We start from the raw sequence: 21199 nt of genomic DNA, 5'->3' as shown, positions 1-21199 counted from the left end.
AATGTTTCAAAGAAGAAAAAAATGCTTATTCTGGGTAAAATGGTGGCAAAATTGAGCCAACCCCTGTTTTGAACATTTTGTACAAACCCATCTGCTGTACATTATTAACTCAGTGTTACCAATTTTCAATTTTCTGTAGGAAAGCTATTTCTAAACCTGACAAACATGTAGATCCCATCTAAGTTATATTAGCAATGAAAATAAGGGCATTTTTTAGACATTTTGACTCATTTTAGTAGTCATGAAAATATTAATTTCTACATCCAAATGGGAGGAATCTCAAGATTTTTTGTGAATATTCCTGATTTTTAGACAAAATTTGGTGAAATTTCAATACTTTTCACTTTATCTGTGCTTTCTGAGACTGAATAAGCCAATATTGGGCATTAGAATATTTTACTTACTGTTAAAAATTCAATAAAAATTGAAAATTGAGAAATTTGCAGTAAAATCACAATTTTTCTTCAAAACTTTGATTTTTTTTTTTTTTTTAATTAACTTTTTTTAGTTTTTCTGTAGCCAAACTATTTTATTCATATTTTCTGAGAATTTAATCTTCATATTTTCAAAACTAAGGCATATCAGTGACAGCCTTATCACACACAGACAGGCCACAGATCACTAAAGATTTCCCCATTGACTCCAATGTTAATTCTCGTATCTTAGACCGGCTCTAACTTTTTCCCAAATTTTCGTTGGGTAGAACGCTTTCTACCACAGAGGGAGTAACATGTGGCAACCATTTGCCCAAAAGCACGTATGAGGTTCTTCATGAAAAACTTGAGATACACAAGCTGGAAGTAGAGACAAGTAAACATGCAATTTCAGGCCCTACATTTCAAACTAACCAACCTCTCAACTCTTGTATCCTTCCACATCAAAATTATGAATATTCACCAAAACCTGGCAGAAAATGTATTTTCAAACCCTTTTCTTCGATTCTACACCAAAAAGTCAACAAAAATCGCCATGCAAAAGGGGGAAAAGGGAGAGGAAGACTAAAAATAGCTTTGGCCCTTGTTTCGTGGGTGACGGCGTAGGAATATTTGGTGATCTGTGTCCTTATGACTTTATGTATACTTTCGTTGCAATTCGTTGTAATGTATTGTAATTAGAGATTGATTAATAGTTTATTAAAACATTAATTATATGCGTGAAACATCAGCATTTCAGTCCTAATTTTAACTTACAATATTATTTGACCAAATCCATAGGCCTACACCGGAATTCACTTTGGAAATATCAGAATTCGCCCGTACAATCTTCCTATTTACTTATATTTTTCATTAATATTAATATTGAATTACTTTAAAACACATAAAATCACGGGAATTCACATTGAAAACACATAAACACCGGAATTCACATTAAAAACATATAAACACCGGAATTCACTTTCAACATATCTGAATTTGCACTAAAGACCTTCGTATTTACTAATATTTTACATTAATGATAAATTACTTTAAAACATCGGAGTTTATTTTCAACATATCGGACATCGCACTTAAGACCTTCGTATTTACTAATATTTTACATTAATAATAAATTACTTTTAAACACCGAAAATCACCGGAATTCACATTGAAAACATATAAACACCGGAATTCACTTTCAAATATCGGAATTCGCACTTCAGACCTTCGTACTCGATCACAAATATTTTACAATAATAATAAATTACTTTAAAAAAACGGAATTCACATACAAAAAACATAACAAACTATGACAACATGAGAATTTATTTATTTCTGAACAAGTTACGATGTCGATGACCAAAAGTGACAATCGGCGCAATTTGCAATTATAAATAAATATAGCTATAATATTAAATTGTTTATTTTAATAAACTATTATCATCAATCTTTTATTACAATACATTACAACAAATTGCAATGAAAATATACATTAGTTTCTTGTCAACAAAAATCACATACACGAGTTATCTCCCGTGAACCTCCGATTTGGGCACAATAGTAATACGACGCGCCCTACGTTATCATAATCATGATGCATATATTTGAAATGAATTCCGGTAGTATTTCAAATAAATTCACCTACAGCGCCTTTATCTGGCCTGTGTATTATACATTTAAAATAAGTGAGTTTTGTGGGAGGAATTGGGGATTTAAGAAGTGAATTTCGGTGATGGTATATGAATTCCGGTGATTGTAAATGAATTCCGGTGATTAGTCTACCCGGCTAATTATGCAGTGATTTTGAAAATTATTTCACTACAAAGACCACAGGAGGCAGGTCATAAATAATATAATATATAGTTGCGTCTGACACACTACAATATCAGTAAAAACATCGTGGGGTAATCAGCGCAAAGTTGGCAATCTGCGCGCCAGCTTCATAAGCGCAGATTGCAATCTGCGCGCGCGGAGTGCAATCTGCGCAGGATGACAGCGCAGATTGCAATCTGCGCGATGGGTGAAGATTGCGCCTAACATACATATTATAACATAATGGTGAAAATCATATAAATTAAGTAATTCATATACATACTATTTAAAACAAATGAAAAAAAGAGGAAGTGCTGTTTTATAACATGATAAAAAGGGTTCTATAAATAGAATCAGATATTGAAGCGTCCATTGGGTAATGTGATATAGAATAATTAGAGGATCACAACAAAAGGTAATAAAAATATTTACAAGTAAAGAGCAAAGCAACATTAAGACGGTCTATAATACATAAAAAATGAATATAATATGTACATTTCTTGTAGACATGAAACAATATGACTGCGGGCATGGTTTAAAACATCAAGATATCGGAGCAGATTATGTTTTAAAATTACATATAGTAGTTTATATTTATATCTACAAAATGTAGAAAGAAAAATTATCTAATTAAAAGGGGAGCAATTTCATGTAACAGATGCGAATAATAAAACATGGAAAAGGTTTGGAAGACTGGACAACAGGAGACATCTTTGCACTCACAACAGAGGTGAACACTCTTTCGTAGTAACGACAGAGTGACAGGCATCTACACACCAGGGCCCTTATTCACGAAAACTTAAAGGCTCAATACCACTCTTGTTGTAACTGAATAATATGTCCCTATCTTTATTCTGGTCAACAAATTGTACTATTTTGGAATATTTCAATTAATTGATGATACAAATTTCATCTTAACACACCTTATTTAAACATTTTGGAAAATTCAACATAATGGTTTGAAACGTCTAACGTAAACCTTTTCAAATGAAACTTCGATTTAAAAATATTTTCGAACCCTCTGGACAAATAAAATAGGATGTAATGGATAATTTACACAACAGGTAGGACACTTAAACAGCTAGTACTTAGATAGAGATATTATTTATTTTCTGGAGCTTTCAAGCCAGCAAGAGTGTTATTGTCCCTTTAAACTAAGTTACAATCGAAATTTTAAGAAATACTGCAATATCATTGGATATATGCAAATTAATTTTACTGGTCAGCCAATCGAATGGCAGTATTTCTTAAAATTTCGATTGTATCTTTGTTTAAGTTTTCGTGAATAATAGACCGGGAGCCCAGGAGGTTTGCCTAGCTGAAAAGTGTACCAATTTTCACATATATGGTATCAAAGCATGCATATCTGGTATCATCAAAATGTAAGTCTGCCGGGTATCTGGTGGTGGGTGTGGCTGTGAGGGCTGTGATACTGGGCATGAATTCTTGGGCTAGATTAGCTCAAAAGTGTACCACATGAAAATGGTACAGCAGTGTACCTTACATCTTCAAGTATTACAAAAACATTTTGACAGACATTTCTAGTGGTGGGGTATCCCCGACAGAGTTATGTAATTGCCAGACCACAGCTAGGCTAGATTAGCTGAAATCTGTACCACTTAAAACTGCTTTGGAGTTGTTCAGCACCAACACAGGAATCATGAATGATCACTGCCAGTGTAAGCCTTGCCGTGGTCTTTAGGCGACAGATTTCTGCAGAAAGAAGGAGAAAATATTGAGTTATTCTACAAGTTTATTTTATTAATGGCGGCGGGAAAACAACACAACAATTTGAACAATTGTAATTTATAAAGAACAATAAAATGAATATCACTCATGGGTGTTATGCGCAATGGATATAAAATGGGACCAATGATTGACACAATCTAACTATGACATACGCACCGAAGATCTTACTCCTTAACGTTCTGTTCAAGGTCTAATGTCTAAAGTCTAAACACAATTGAGGCAATGGATGAACAAATAAGATTTGATTGATTCCATTTCCAATGAGCAAATAATGGAATGAATAATATTGACAAATTGAGCATAACAATGAATTATTGACATGGGTACTCAATATAACATAATTGGGTATTGTTTCTTTTAGAACTAAAATGGAATAGGAAATAACTGACAATAATGATACTTTAACAAACATGTGCAATTCCATTCCCAAGAACCACGCATTGACGTCACATATTCCTACCAACCATGCGTTTTCGATCACTCGAACACAATTGTCACTTGAAATGAAAAATGCAAAAAAACGTGACAATGCCTGAATACGGACAATTGTCAACTTATTCTTGGGTATCTTATGCGCAAATTAACATAACTTTGACATTATGATTATTAATATTTACCTGCAGAAAGAAGTAGAAAATATTGAGTTATTCTACAAGTTTATTTTATTAATGGCGGCGGGAAAACAACAATCTTTCAGCCAATGATTATCATCAAAAAATGGTATTTTTAACCAATGAAAAATAAGCTCACAAAAGCCAGCTGATAATAATGGTTGTTATCTCCCCTTAACCACTAATGATATAAATCTTGCTTCAGACCACTGGTTAAACTATACGAATTAAAGCAGAATGTAATACAATTTAAAAATGAAAAATTTAGGCGGTTTACAATTATACATATAGTCCCTATTTTGTCTATAACTCTCACACTCTCCCCTCCTAAAATTTAATGGTGTCCTCACATTACGAATCATGATCCGCAACAAATTATACAAAAGTAATAATAATAATACAGTTCATTCAGATCTAAATCACAGTCTTTTTGCCACCAGGGAAATTTCCAGTTTCTGGAAATAATCATATTACTACAGTCTTATCTGGTCACTCATACATAACACAAATGTTTATGGATAACTCTAAAGAAACCTGGCCAGTATTCCTTTTTAAAGTCTTTTCACATAGAAAATCCAGATAATAAAGTTCTTGATAAGATTCTCTTTTTGTAAGTTCCGGTCTCTCACTCCATATTCCTCTGAAATGTCTAAACAAGGTGCTGTTACATCCCTGAATAAATAACCTTATCAAATAAATTCCATATTTTACAATGTTCCCTGTATGTTCCCTTGTATGTTTTGGATCACTAATATATAATTTTATAAAGTCACTTTGAACACTCTATTAAACACAATATTACTTTAAACAGTCTCTAAATGATTTGTTACTCATTGGAATTAATCCTCTTAGGATTTGAAGGTTCATCCCTAGCTCTCGACGATCCCCTAATTAATTACTAACGGGTACGATAGTAACCTGCTCTGTAATACGGGAGATAGCAACTGCTGATATGGTATTACTCTATCTACTGGAAAAAAGTTTACTCCCGGTCTCCATTCTGCAGTACTGCCAAATCGATCGTATGTTAACCTTGTTGGTGGCTGAATATTTCTAGCTGATCTACGGAATACTGGAGCACCTGGCCGTAGTACTGTTACTGGTTCAGTACCTGGAGCAGTTCGTGTTGGCAACGTTTCTACAGAACTACTATCATCACCTGGACTATTAGTTACTGGAACGGTGTCGTCAACTGGAGGTGTTTTACTCCTTCCTTGAGCATCTCGACTAGGTGAACTGGAAGTTTGAGGTGTTTCCCCTCCAGGTGGTAACTCTGTAACTGGACAGGGGGTATAATGATAATACCCTTCATCACTACTGGAACTTTCTTCCGATTCGTAAGAGAAAGAGAGTTTCTTCTCTTTTTTTGATCTTTTGTCGTCTGCAGACTTTGACATTCTTGACTTATCAAGTAGGTTGTCTCTATTCTGTATGACATCATATAGTATAGATCATTGCAGGGTAGAAGAAGATTCCGATGTACTATTTTCGTTTTAGCCGAACTGTCTGGTAGTTTAATCTTGTAGACTGGGCTCTCGTCTCCCATTCGTTCAACTACAACGTAAATCCCATCTTCCCAGTGTGATCGTAACTTGCCTGGTCCCCCACGCTCCGAAAGGTTGCGAAGTAGGACGTGATCACCGGGTTTAAGTTCAGAACTTCTGGTTTTCTTATCAAACTGAGCTTTCTGTTTATAAGCTTGTTTTTGGGAGTTTCTTGCCACTACTTCATAGGCTTCTTTCATGTCGTGCTTCCATTTTTTTGCGTATTCTGTTAGAGATGTAGGATCTTCACCAGAAGTGTCAAAGATTAGATCAATTGCTAGCGGTGGGGATCTACCATACATGAGATAATAAGGTGCGTATCCCGTGCAGTCATGCTGCGTGCAATTGTACGCATGTACCACTTTGTTGACATGTTCATGCCATCTTGACTTTGCATCTTTCAGTAGTGTCTTTAGCATTGACAGTAAAGATCGATTGAATCGCTCTGTCTTCCCATTTCCCATCGGATGGTAACCAGTGGTTCTACATTTTTTTATGCCAGCGAGTTTCTGAAGATTGAAAAATAGACGATTTTCAAACTCTCCTCCTTGATCATGTAGAATCCTGGCTGGATAACCGTATCTCATGATGTAATCGTTGAAGATTCGTTCGGCTGCCGTTTTTGCTGTTTTGTTTCTGGTCGGATAAGCCTGAGCGAACCGGGTGAAATGATCAACCACTACTAAGGTGTATTCGTGACCAGCGTTGCTCTTTTCCAGATGTAGAAAGTCTATTGAAATGAGATCGAGTGGAGATGTGGAGATTACCGGAACCATAGGAGCTCTACTATGTAGTGTTGGCGGCTTGTCCTTGACACAGCTACACTGTTTACGTATGTAGTTTTCGATCTCCTCCTTCATATGTGACCAGAAGAATCTCTGTCTAGCTAACGTTACCACCCTCTCTGATCCTAGATGACCCATATTATTGTGCAGCTCCTCCAGAATCAAACATTTATACTTCTGAGGCAAAACAAGCTGTTTCCTTGTTCCCCCAACTAATTCGCATTTTCTGATCAAAAGTCCATCGTCGTTAATTTCGAATTTGTTAAATTCCTTCAATAACGGATTTACAGTTGACTGTTCCGATGATTTGGGTCTCTTGTTGAGCTGCATGTAGCGTAGAAGAGGCTTAATAAATTCATCTTGTTCTTGAGCAGACTTTAATTCAGGAAGTGTCAATTTCTTGTGTGACAGCTTTATTGGTTCTAGGAGATCATCTAGTATTTCAGCCTCCGACGAGGCTCTGTTGTTTATCCCTGGTTTATACTTATGTCAAAATGGAAATCTGTGAGTTCTACAAGCCAGCGATGTCTAGTACTGTCAAGTTTTGTTGTCGTCAAAATGTAGGTTAAAGGATTATTATCAGTGAAGACCGTGAAATGCGGGGCATAGTATAAGTAATCCCTAAACTTTTCCGACACAGCCCACTTTAAAGCGAGGAATTCAAGTTTACCGCTATGAAGATGGTACTTTTGTTCAGAAGGCGTTAGAGTTCTTGACCCGTAGGCTATGACCTTTAACTTTCCATCATCTTCTTTTTGATACAATATTGCGCCAAGGCCATCTTGACAGGCATCTGTATGAACGACATAGCCCTTCTTGAAGTCTGGGTAGGCCATGATACATGGTTGTAGAAGTAAATCTATAAGACCGTTAAGAATTTCTTGATGAGATTCCCTCCATGGTATTCGATTTGATGAAGCAGCTTGTCCCTTTAAAGTTTTCAATTTCACTTTAGACCTGTGATCAGATTACAGATTTTCATGGTCTTTCTTGAGAAGATCATAAAGCGGCTTAGCAATTCTTGAGAAATCCTGTATATATCGGCGATAATAGCTGATTGTCCCAAGCATTTTCCTGAGATCTCCAACAGTCTTGATTTCTCTTGACTTTAAAGCTTGGACGGCTTCCTTGTCGGCAGGGTCCATTTGGTAACCTTCATGTGAAACTAGATGTCACAAATATCTGATTTGGTTTTTAAACATTTTACATTTTTTTGGTTTAAGACGAATGCCCTTAGTCTTTAGGCGTTGTTATACTAGCCGAATATGTTGAAGATGATCATCGAAGGTGTCGGAATAAATCAAGACGTCCAGGTATGGGAAACAGCAATCATCCCTCAAGTCGGACAGCATCTCCTCCATGAATCTCTGGAACTGGCCAGGTGCCCCAGACAAACCAAAAGGTATCCGGTTCCACTCATACAGACCCCAAGGACTGATAAAAGCGGTGATGGGTTTACTTTCCTCGCTCATAAACCCCTGGTGGTAAGCCTTTCCCTGGTCGCACAGACTGAACCATGATTTCCCACGAAAATTATTCAAAGCATCCATGATTCTTGGAATTGGCTGACGTTCTGGAATGGTCTTTTGGTTGATCTTCCGATAGTCAATACAAAGTCTTAAACTTACATCTTTCTTACGAACACATAGCATGGAGCTGCTATATGGTGATTTACTTCGTTGTATAAAATTTCTGACTAACAAGTCTTGCAAGTAGTTCTTAACCTCTGGATACAAAGGCTTTGGGATTGATGAGTAGTTGTGCTGAACAAGTTCTTTGTCTTTCAGCCGTATCTCTAACTGTAAATCAGTTGCATTTCCTATCTCATCCTCGTTGGAAAAGACTTCAGACTCTTCATAAAGCAGCTGCCGAACCTGGTCCCTTTCTTCTTGTGAAAGTTTTTCATTATCAATGTTTACTGGAGGGTGCCATAGCTTATAACCTGAATCTGAGATTTTATTCTTGAATGTAGTTGTCTCCATTGGTTGACTTGATTCCTTCACCATGTTCAGGTTTACAGGTTTGACTTCTTGTTGCATAAGAGGTAGGATGGAATCTATAGAATGGAGATTGCCCAAAACAGTTTTACTTTTAAGGGATATACTGGCTGAGGTACAGTTTTTGGCATATACCATTATTTTCGATACCGGTCCCTTCTTCAGATTTACAACACCTCCACTAATCTCGATTCCTTCTGGAATTTCTAAAGACACATTTGGTTCCAACAAGGCCTGGGTATTTTCGCTTAGCGGGACTTTAACTGTGGCCTTTATAGGAACTGTTGACCCACTTGGTATTTTAATACCATGATTTCCTGATTTTTGGCATATACCATTATTTTCGATACCGATCCCTTCCCCAGCGGGCACGCAACGTTGTTACAACATTGTGACAACGTCAATATTGGTCGTGACGTTGTACAACGTGTTTTCGACCAATATTCGACGTTGTATTTACGTCATATACAGGTTGTTGACACAACGTTGTCACAACGTCATCAAAACGTTATCAAAACGTCATATACAGGTTGTTGTCACAACGTTGTCACAACATTGTCACAACGTCATCAAGACGTTATTCTAACGTCATATACAGGTTGTTGTCACAACGTTGTCACAACGTTATCAAAACGTCATATACAGGTTGTCGTCACGGCGTTGTTACAACGTTGTCACAACGTTGTAACAACGTCTTCAAAACGTTATCAAAACGTCATATACAGGTTGTTGTCACAACGTTGTCACAACGTCATCAAAACGTTATTCAATGGTCATATACAGGTTGTTGTCACAACGTTATCAAAACGTCATATACAGGTTGTTGTCACAGCGGTTTTACAACTTTGTCACAACGTTGTCACAACGTCTTCAAAACGTTACCAAAACGTCATTATTATACAGGTTGTTCTCACAATATCTCACAACGTTATCAAAACGTCATATACAGGTAGTTGTCACGGCGTTGTTACAACGTGGTCACAACGTTGTCACAACGTCTTCAAAACGTTATCAAAACGTCATATACAGGTTGTTGTCACAACGTTGTCACAACGTTATCAAAACGTCATATACAGGTAGTTGTCACGGCGTTGTTACAACGTGGTCACAACGTTGTCACAACGTCTTCAAAACGTTATCAAAACGTCATATACAGGTTGTTGTCACAACGTTGTCACAACGTTATCAAAACGTCATATACAGGTTGTTGTCACGGCGTTGTTACAACGTGGTCACAACGTTGTCACAGCGTCTTCAAAACGTTATCAAAACGTCATATACAGGTTGTTGTCACAACGTTGTCACAACGTTATCAAAACTTCATATACAGGTTGTTGTCACAACGTTGTTAAAACGTTGTCACAACATTGTCATAACGTTATCGAAACGTCATATATAGCAGTTCGAACCTTGACCTCTGATTGTCAAACCAAGGTCACCACGAGACTCCCAGGGGTCAATTTAGTTTAAATAGCCACGACCTCAAGGTCGTCGGATCCGATTTGGGATGGGCGAGTTATCTGCCCTTAGACCACACCGCTGTAATGCTCAGCTATTTCACTTTCTAGGGAAATTTGCCCCAAAAATGTCATCCGATCGCCCCGGGGTTTGGTGACCCGATAGACTGACCCAACATTTGTTCTTCATTTTTTAAAATCGCCAACCAAAAGTCGTGACCTTGACCCGCTAGGGGCCCCGGAAGTATTTTGGTTTTTGAACCCTAGGGGCCCATCTAATAAAGTCAGGACCACTGGACCTTGACCTTCCAAAATGTCATCTTGGTCCACATGACCCCGGTAGGTCAAGGTCATCAGAAAGGGTCAAGGTCACCAAAATATCTACTGAGTTCGATGCTCCCGGGCACATGGTGGGGCCCCTGGTCTGCGCGGCAAATCAAAGGTCATGACCATGGATAGGCAACTCATTGACCTTTCGAATGGGGCCTTGACCTTTGACCTGACCCTTGACCTTGGGATCGAAAAAGTCCCAAAACTTCATTTACCACCCAGATATCACGAATAAATCTCAAGGTCAAAGTCGTGACCCGCACCCGCAAGGTCAATTTTGGGGTTGTAACCTGAGTCAAGGTCATGACATTGCCTGACATTCCCTGTTCCCGGCAGCCATTTAGGTAAAAAATCACATTCAAAATCCCGAGAGAAAGTGAAAGCGGAACTTTCAGAATGTTATTTGGAAGAAAATATTTTGCTTTCTTGTCAGTCAAATAAAGATCCCCAAATTCGATGATTTTTAAGTATAATAAAACATTTTCACTTTCTTGTCATTGAACACGGCGAATTTGTACTGCATTGATCGCGGATTGAAACATTTCGTCGGGTCCCACTCGGCGGTGTGCGACATCGGTCAGTTATTTGTTTTATAATTTTTCGGAAATCATAATTTCCTTTAATGCATTAAAGTTATTGGTGTACTAAATAGGCAATACTGGCTTGCTTTCATGTTGCTGAGCACACGGGTTGGGAAAGCAAGAAAAGGCGTTTGCGTCCGTCAAGTATTATAAAAATGTATTATGAACTGTAAACGAGATGCCTCTCCCGCACCTAAATGTCGCTGTTTTTACATCCGGTGTTTTTCAATTGAAATAATAACACAAAACACAGAAAATGGTGATTAATGCATATTGTGTAGTGTGCAGCGTTTGCTACACAAATTCAGTGCATAAAACAGGAATTGCAATGCGCTTATCTATAGAAATTGACGTATGATCTTGGGTACAGTTGTATTGGTTAACGACGTAGATCGAGATTTAATAACACAATACAAACTATAATACATTTTATTTAAGGCTTATTGTAAAACAACTAGAAGCTGACAAATATTCCGGTTAATTCTTCAGTAAATTATCTGGTAACACTAGCGGTTTTTTTTCCCGCGGAAACTGATAACGTGACTCTAAATGTTGCCGCGAAAGATGCTTCTGGGACGCCATATTGGTTTTTTGGTTCGTGCCGAAGGTAAGTTCTATTATTTTAACTCTCAACCGGGTATGTGGAAGGGATATAAAAATCGTCAATTGCTTCTTCTAAGGCTAATACAAGATCAGATAAAATTATATTGTATCTTAACACCCCATTAGGCTATTAGAGACAGCATACAAATACAAACAAAACATTAGGCTACCTACGCAACAGCATTATCAATGGCTATAAAACAACAAAAACACCAACTATATTTACATGTATGTAAAACACGCGCACCTATACATACATCATGTAGTAACAGAGACTATTATTATTAAGTTGAATATGAAAGCCCCTCGAATTTGATTACCGGCAATGTAGGTTTGGACTTTGTTGACTACCGCGATGTAAGTGGCGACGTTCATTTCAAAACACACTCAGACTGCAGCTGTGCCGAGTGAATTTCATATTTTTAAGTTATATTTTTAAAATGTATTAAAGTAAAGCTTTAAAATAGATGGTATCTATAAACAGTCCTACCTTGTTACAGAATAATCCTATTATTCCTATAATTCACTATTGCCAGTTGAGAAATTGGCCAAAATATCATTTTCAACTTCTAATTCAAATGTTTGCAGATAGTTTTTCCATGGGGGGGGGGGGGGGGGTAGAACAACAAAGGTGGTAATTGTGTTATTATTTCCGGTGTGAATGATTTTATAAGTGCCATAATGATACCTATGATCCTATAATATTGAGTTGACAGCCTATTGAGCAAAAGATATAGAAATAATTATGTTTTGACTTTCTTAGAAAATATGAAATTCTTGCTTTAACTTTTAAAACTAGCTGGACCAGCTGCATGATTGTGTCAGTCCGCTCAGAATACACGAGTCTAGGCCAAGCGACGTAGAATTTAGAACCGACGTGATCTGCACTTGTTTAGGCTAGACATTTGCGTTGATGTGTTGCGCAAGTAGATCTAACTAAATGAAATCTCTCATCATTAGTTTTTTCATATTACTCATATACATAGCCGTTAAACGAATAATTTGCGACACATAGCAAGCCATTTGATCTATTCTACACGTCACTGAGCTATTTGATTTGACGGAGTTTTGTTACCCACGGCAAAATCTCGATCGACGTAGACTTAACGCAATTTTTATCATTCGGCTTCACTAAACAAATTATTAATAAAAACAGCCGTAGATCGACATCTAATAGTGCTAATGTAAATTTAATAATACTATTCCGGTATAAAAAAAAGAAATAATAATAAAAGAATAATGAAATCAATTCAATCTCTTTTAAGTATTTAAATGATCATTTTAAGTAGATACCGTTATATTACTGAGCGCCATGGAAAACGCATCACTTTTTTTTCCAAATATTTTATTACTAGTTGGTTTTGTATGTATAATATTATGCAATACTATGAACTATTGTTTCACACAATGCTCCCAAACGCAAAAAATTTCGGCCCGTGTGCACAAAAAAAAATTGCATGAGATGCACATGAAAAACCCAATATTCACCTGCAGCATTGTGTGTGAGCCCTTTAAAAGCATGTTTTCAACTTAATGTGCTGTACATGAACTGTGAAACGTGAATTTATCGTAATTTGTTGTTGGACGTGTGAAGGAATCGAGCTAGAGATGCCGAGACTTACTGAAAATCAACGGAATGAAGCCATGGGAATGTCCAGGGCTGGCATGTCTACGCGTGCTATTATTGCCAGACACCTCAATTGTCATCAGTCCACTACTGTAAGGTTGGTGGAACGTATTCGAGTTACTGGACCGTCAACGTCCTGGTCCACAACGCGTTACAACCCAGGCTCAAGACCGCTACATCCGGGTCACTCATCTGCGTGACAGATTCTGCCCAGCGACTCAAACATGTGCGGCAGTCGTCGAAAGACAAGGACCAGTAAGTGCCAACACCGTAAGACGTCGTCTAAGAGAAGTAGGACTCGACGACGACCTTATGTTGGAGCTATCCTTAGGGATCATCACCGTCAGCGGCGTTTGATATGGGCTCAAGGACACACCAGACATGGAGAAGAGTAGACTGGCAAAGTGTGCTCTTCAGTGATGGGAGTCGCTTTCATCTTTATCACGCTGATGGCCGTCAACGTGTGTGGAGACGTCTTGAGGAACGTCTTGCAGACTGCTGCGTCTTCGAAACGAATCGATGGGGTGGGGGAAGTGTAATGATGTGGGGAGGCTTCACATTTCATCACCGGACCGCCCTACACATTTGCAGGGGTCGCGTTAATGCTGTAGCCTACCGTGATGATGTCTTGCAACCAATTGTTGTTCCGATGTTTCGAGCGCACCCACAACTTCAGCACTTCCAACAGGATAATGCACGTTCGCATACCGCCCGTTTTAGTATGGACTTCCTGGCTGCTAACAACATCAATGTCTTGAACTGGCCAGCCATGTCTCCGGACATGGCACCAATAGAACATGTCTGGGATGAGATTGGACGCCGTCTGTATCGGAGACCACAGATGCACACCATTGCTGCTTTAGAAGCTGCTCTTGTCCAAGAATGGAACAATTTGCCCCAGGCCTTCTTTCAAACATTGGTTAATTCCATGCGACGTCGCTGCATAGCGTGCGTAAAAGCCCGTGGAGGACACACGCGCTACTGACATCTGTGTCGTACTTTTGGTTTTGACCCCTCTGACTTTGTACCGTTGATTACAGATTAAACATCCATAAGTGTACAAATGTGTTGTTATTGATGTGTTCCCATTTGAATATTGTTCACAATAAGAAGCAAAATAAATAAGATATGTTTACAGGATCATTTTGTTATACGAAAAACTAAGTGATGCGTTTTCCATGGCGCTCATTATATATAAGTGTGAAACCTGGCCATTATTTAATTAATTACAGTTCTAAGTGAATCCCAGCAAGCACAAAATATTTCAAAAACGTTTTTTGTTTTTGTTTTTGTTATTTTTCTTGTTTCTAAAAGGTTATGTAAAAAAAAAAAATATTTATTAAACGTTTTTTAAATGTTTTAAGTGTAAGTTTTTCAGAAGTTTTCGATAAATATTGATAAAAATGTTTAATATAATATGTTTAGATAACGTTCATAATTGATGTTTTCTTACAAAATATTCCATTAAAACGTAGTACCGTAAATATGATTTTTTTAAACGTTTATGAACCGTTTATAAAGAACCCGCAATGAATAGGTAACAATTACCTATACACGCCATTTGAAAAAAAATATTTTTTAAAAAACATTTATTAAACGTTTATTACACCTTTAAAACTTAATTACGTTCTTAACTTAATTGCAAAATATCTATATTTAATGTACCGGTATATAAAAAAACCCCAATAAAGGTCAAGATTAATTATCTTATACATATTTTATTTTAAAACACACCCAAGGTTGACAGTTGGCCCAATCAAATTTAAACATCTTTCCGCCAAAAAGGAATCCCAGCCAAACCTGCATGGCTGCTTTTATAGAGCTGTGATAAACTGTCGAGTTTTATAAGTTGCTAGAAGGCGTAACAGTTGAGAATTAGGTATGTTACGATTAATTAATATTTTGTGTCCATTTAGAAATAATTATGATATAAAAGAATTAAATGTTTCGGTAATTGTAGATTATTTTCTACTGGTGCCATTTCCACGTAGTCGAACTTCTATTGTCATTTCATTATTGAACCCTCCTTGCAAAGTAAATAGTATTTTAAATATGTTTTATTATCTCTTAAATGATTTATTTTAGTTCTGAAACTTTAGTGTTTTTATTTTATAATTGTATTGCATTTTAATCATTTAGTTTTTGGTCATTTGCTATGTCTGGATTTGGAAAGAGCTATTTCAATCTATGTCTGGAATTGGAAGGGGCCATTTCAATATTTATAGTATTGTATAATGGACTTTCCCATTATCTATTATCTTTAAATTTATAGGGTTACCAATTTCATGAATTGTTTAGATAAGTTGATACTACCCCAAGCTTTGCAGGGAGTGTTAATAATAATGTAACGTGTACAAAACTTCGAGCGGGAATTAATAAGACATTAATTTCCCGTGATATATTACAAATGACAAATGCTATATGAACTTTGTGCTGTATGAACTATTTATATAGTCTTTAGTGAATGAAAACATTTTGGCTACCATTCCTGGTTTTGAATGTCAAATATGATATGAAAACGAATATCGGTTTGTAATTTTTTTAACCGTTTCACCAGTAGTAACCGATGAACGGTTAACCAAGTCGCTGTATACATCTTAATTATTAGGCAACCAAGTCTACGATCTTAATTAAAAAGATAGGTTGACACGCAACAAAACATATATGCTCTGAAAATTAAATCTTGTACTTTGTCGATCTACGGACAGGTGGATATAATGCCGGGCTAGTGCGACTGTTAACACCACAGCTCTTTAATTACATGCTTTTGTGGGTTTTAGATTTAATTCAAGTGAAGGGTAATTTTATTATTAAATGTACAACATCAATATCCATGAGCATACACCTGCATAATTGAACTGACATTGATTGTAAATATTACAGTGATTGAAATATAATAATATACTAGATGTGTTTCATTTATTTCATGTTATAGCTATAGGTAACCCATCTGATGAGCCTTGGTGGTTACCAGTTTAAAGTCGTATTCTTTCTTTTGAAAACAAATTGATAAAATAATCGTACATTCGTTTTCCAATCGTCTTCGTCTTAAAGGAGTCAAGTCTCTAACTCAATATCATCCACAGTCTTCGACATTGCAACCATGGGACTCATTGTTTAATTAAACCCAACATCAATGTTGTAACCGTGAAAAGATGGGCTTCTAATGTCCAATATTTAACACAAAGTTAAAGTTTTGAAATTGCCACACGAATCGCGCGCAAGAATGCTTTCAAATTTCATTTGTAATAGAGAGACTCGAAGAATGAAGTTAAATATACCCAAGAGAATAATATATGCGGGTGTAAACTTGAATAACCAGACGCCAAAGACTGGCATTCAATTTGGACTCTTCGCGTATGGGGGGTTGGATGGCCGAATGGTTAGCACGCGCACGCTGTATCATACGGTCTGTCATTGAGTCAACTGGCGGGGTTTCGATTCCCCGGTTGTACGTGACAAGGAGTTTGGTCGCCTGTCTAACCTGGTGGGTTTTCTCCGGGTCCTCCGGTTTCCTCCCACTGCTAAAAAGACCCCTACGCGCTAGCGAATTATTGAAATAAAATTGAACCATGTGTTAGTCCCGAAATGACCAAGTTTGTGTCAAGTGGACGTTAAACCCCATTTCTCTCTCTCTCTTGGCGTATTTCGCCGAACATAACTGATTAGACATTACAGTAAAAACAGAAACGATTGAATGTAAATCAGTTAATATACAAACATATTACATTATTATATGCGTTGCAACCCATTTATGTCCATATCTAGGTGTCAAGGAATGGAAAGTCAAAATTCGTGGTATTGTCAAACGCATAAACAGTATGTCTTTTTATTTTAACAGGTTGATGTCTAATTCCCTAATGGCCCAATTTAATTTAAAGGGAAATAAAGGGAGGCGGTCCATAATGGACTTAGAAATTTACAAAGTTGTCCGAGGTTTGTTTTTATCATACTCAATTTACGAACATATCCTTAAATATCTGATAATCAAACATGGTATGGGCATACACGAGTTTTTATTACTTCATCGATGAGTGTTGATCTTTTTATACGCCGACATTGAAATGTTGTCGTATATTGTCCTCGCCCCCGTCCGTTCGTCCGTCGGTCCGGCGTCCACAATTGCTTGATCACTTCAAAAAATCTTGGGGACGCTCTAGAGGCCAAAGTTAATATCCGATTGACTTTAAATTTATACACAGTGTTTAAGGTCATGAGACGAAGAAGCCTATTGATTTTCAGCGATTTCCGATAATTACTGCCAGAGTTATGGTCCTTGATCACTTCAAAAAATCTTGTGGACGCTCTAGAGGCCAAACTTAATATCCGATTGACTTTAAATTTATACACAGTGTTTAAGGTCATGAGACGAAGAAGCCTATTGATTTTCGGCGATTTCCGATAATTACTGCCAGAGTTATGGCCCTTGATCACTTCAAAATATCTTGTGGACGCTCTAGAGGCCAAAGTTAATATCCGATTGACTTAAAATTTATATACAGGGTTTAAGGTCATGAGACGAAGAAGCCTATTGATTTTCAGCGATTTCCGATAATTACTGCCAGAGTTATGGCCCTTGATCACTTCAAAAAATCTTGTGGACGCTCTAGAGGCCACAGTTAATATCCGATTGACTTTAAATTTATACACAGTGTTTAAGGTCATGAGACGAAGAAGCCTATTGATTTTCAGCGATTTCCGATAATTACTGTCAGAGTTATTGCCCTTGATCACTTCAAAAAATCTTGTGGACGCTCTAGAGGCCAAACTTAATATCCGATTGACTTTAAATTTTATACACAGTGTTTAAGGTCATGAGACGAAGAAGCCTATTGATTTTCAGCGATTTCCGATAATTACTGCCAGAGTTATTGCCCTTGATCACTTCAAAAAATCTTGTGGACGCTCTAGAGGCCAAAGTTAATTTTCGATTGACTTTAAATTTATACACAGTGTTTAAGGTCATGAGACGAAGAAGCCTATTGATATTCAGCTATTTCTGATTATTACTGCCAGAGTTATGGCTTTTGATCACTTCAAAAAAATCTTGTGGACTCTCTAGAGGCCAAAGTTATTATATCCTATTGACTTTAAATTTATACACAGTGCTTAAGGTCATGAGACGAAGAATCCTATTGATTTCCAGCAATTTACGATAATTACTGCCAGAGTTATGGCCCTTGATCATTTTGAAAAATCTTGTGGACGCTCTAGAGGCCAAAGCTAATAACCGATCGACTTTAAATTTACACATAGTGTTTAAGGTCATGAGACGAAGAAGCCTATTGATTTTCAGCGATATCCGATAATTACTGCCAGAGTTATGGCCCTTGATCACTTCAAAAAATCTTGTGGACGCTCTAGAGGCCAAAATTAATATCCGATCGATTTTAAATTTATACACAGTGTTTAAGGTCATGAGACGAAGAAGCCTATTGATTTTCAGTGATTTCCGATAATTACTGCCAGAGTTATGGCTCTTGATCACTTCAAAAAATCTTGTGGACACTCTAGAGGCCAAAGTTAATATCCGATTGACTTTAAATTTATACACAATGTTTAAGGTCATGAGACGAAGAAGCCTATTGATTTTCAGCGATTTCTGATTATTACTGCCAGAGTTATGGCTTTTGATCACTTCAAAAAAATCTTGTGGACTCTCTAGAGGCCAAGGTTTAAGGTCAAAGTTAATATCCGATTGACTTAAAATTTATATACAGGGTTTAAGGTCATGAGACGAAGAATCCTATTGATTTTCAAAGATTTCTGATAATTACTGCCAAAGTTATGGCCCTTGATCACTTTGAAAAATCTTGGGGACGCTCTAGAGGCCAAAGTTAATATCCGATTGACTCCAGATTGATACACAGAGTTTAAGATCTTGAGGCGAACAAGTATATTGATTTTCAATGAATTTTTATGACTTGAAACAGCTAAATCCATGATACAGTATTAAAAGTTTTGTATACAAAACGTTAGCATGGGGCAGAACTTTATAAAAACCTAACAAATTCTAATGGTTTTCTGAGTTGTTGCTCTTAATCAGATTTTAGTGTATTATAAATGTTTCATTACCGAAAAAAGTAAAAATATGTGACAACTGTTGTTGACTGCCTGGACGATTTAGCTACTGTGGGCGTATGTTTCGTTGCCTGGCAACCTATCTTTATGACTTGGACAGCTAAATCCATGATACAGTATTAAAAGTTTTGTATACAAAACGTTAGCATGGGGCAGAACTTTATAAAAACCAAACAAATTCTAATGGTTTTCTGAGTTATTGCTCTTAATCAGATTTTAGTGTATTATAAATGTTTCATTACCGAAAAAAGTAAAAATATGCTGTGGGCGTATGTTTCGTTGCCTGGCAACCTATCTTTTTTGTAATTTAACACCCATGCCTTTCTTACACGTACAAAATTATGGAGAATATGAAAGTAATAACACAAGCGATGTCTCATATAGAATGTGTTATTGGGTCATATATAATATAATTAATGTGGGGTTTAACGTCCTACTGTTCTGCTCAGACTAGGTTAATGAAGATGGGCATGCGCTATACCGCGTGCAATGAAGGAAAAATTTGCCCGGGCAGCGGCACTATGGCCTACTCTTATATCGAATTCCAACTGCCAAGAGATCTTTTACTTGCACGTCAATGTGTACACGAGGCCTCGGTTTTTCATACCATCCAAACGACTAACAGTTGTCCTTGTCAGGCCTACTGAACTTTCTCGGCAAATGTAGGGATCGAAAATGCGACCTCCAGACAAGCGAGCCACCGTTTTACCCAATAAGCCACCTTTGGTCCATAATTCATGGGATGCAGAATTATCTGTTACAGCTTCAGGACCACCTTTTTGATCGGACTGAATTATATAATTTACAAAATTTGACAGAGTAAATATACAGTTTTTTGTATTCTTCAGATAGTGTAATGATCAGTCAGCCGAGCTGCAATGAAGCCGAGATAATAACAGCAGTTTCGGCTCATCTAAAATATGAGCCGGACAGAAGAGGGACCAATTAAGTACATGTACAGTTTAAATTTGTTTATTACATGTCATATTTTATTATAATCTTTATAAGCCATTTTAAGTTCTTTTATCATCCATTTAATTTTATTTTATTTTCTATGTGTGATGTCCACAAAATGTTAACTGCGCCATTGAGCATTGAGTGTTTTATATTGGTAATAGGCGCATTATAAATAATAAATTATTATTATTATTACAGTACCAATTGCATTAAAATTACTTTCTCATTTTTAGCAATATCATTCATTACCCATTACATTGAAAGTAAATAATTACATTTTATTACTATTTAAAGATTAGTGCTAATTTAGCATTTAATCAATCAGATTTAAAGACATGCATACCATTGGATAGTTCGCACTGATGTTTATATATATATTCATATCTTTCTCATTTTATTTATTTGTGTATATATGCTTGAAAACGACTTGTGAAATCTTGTTGAAACGTTGCAGTGAAATAAACCATAGTAATTGTTATTCCATAAAAGTGCGTTATTTGATTATGTTCTAATTACTAAATGCCATTCAAAGAATGCGCCATTAAATGTAATTGAAATGTAATTGACCATTACATGATTTTCGGAATGTAATTAATTACATTTCCATTACTCATTACTTTTGAAATCTTCCATTACTCATTACATGACC

General features: G+C 36.7%; 1 long non-coding RNA gene across 1 annotated transcript; it reads left to right on the top strand.

Moving 5' to 3' along the window:
* The first annotated feature begins 11396 nt into the window (after window positions 1-11396).
* LOC130012499 (uncharacterized) lies at window positions 11397-20995 on the top strand. The gene is made up of 3 exons (XR_008787935.1): window positions 11397-11889; window positions 17354-17448; window positions 20442-20995. It is a non-coding gene; the product is annotated as an uncharacterized LOC130012499 (long non-coding RNA).
* Window positions 20996-21199: the final 204 nt, after the last annotated feature.

This window comes from Patella vulgata, chromosome 4 (genome assembly GCF_932274485.2).
Source record: "Patella vulgata chromosome 4, xgPatVulg1.2, whole genome shotgun sequence".
NCBI classification, from domain to species: Eukaryota; Metazoa; Mollusca; class Gastropoda; family Patellidae; genus Patella; species Patella vulgata.
Note: the sequence above shows the minus strand (reverse complement) of the source record. Positions and strands in the feature narration are given on the sequence as shown.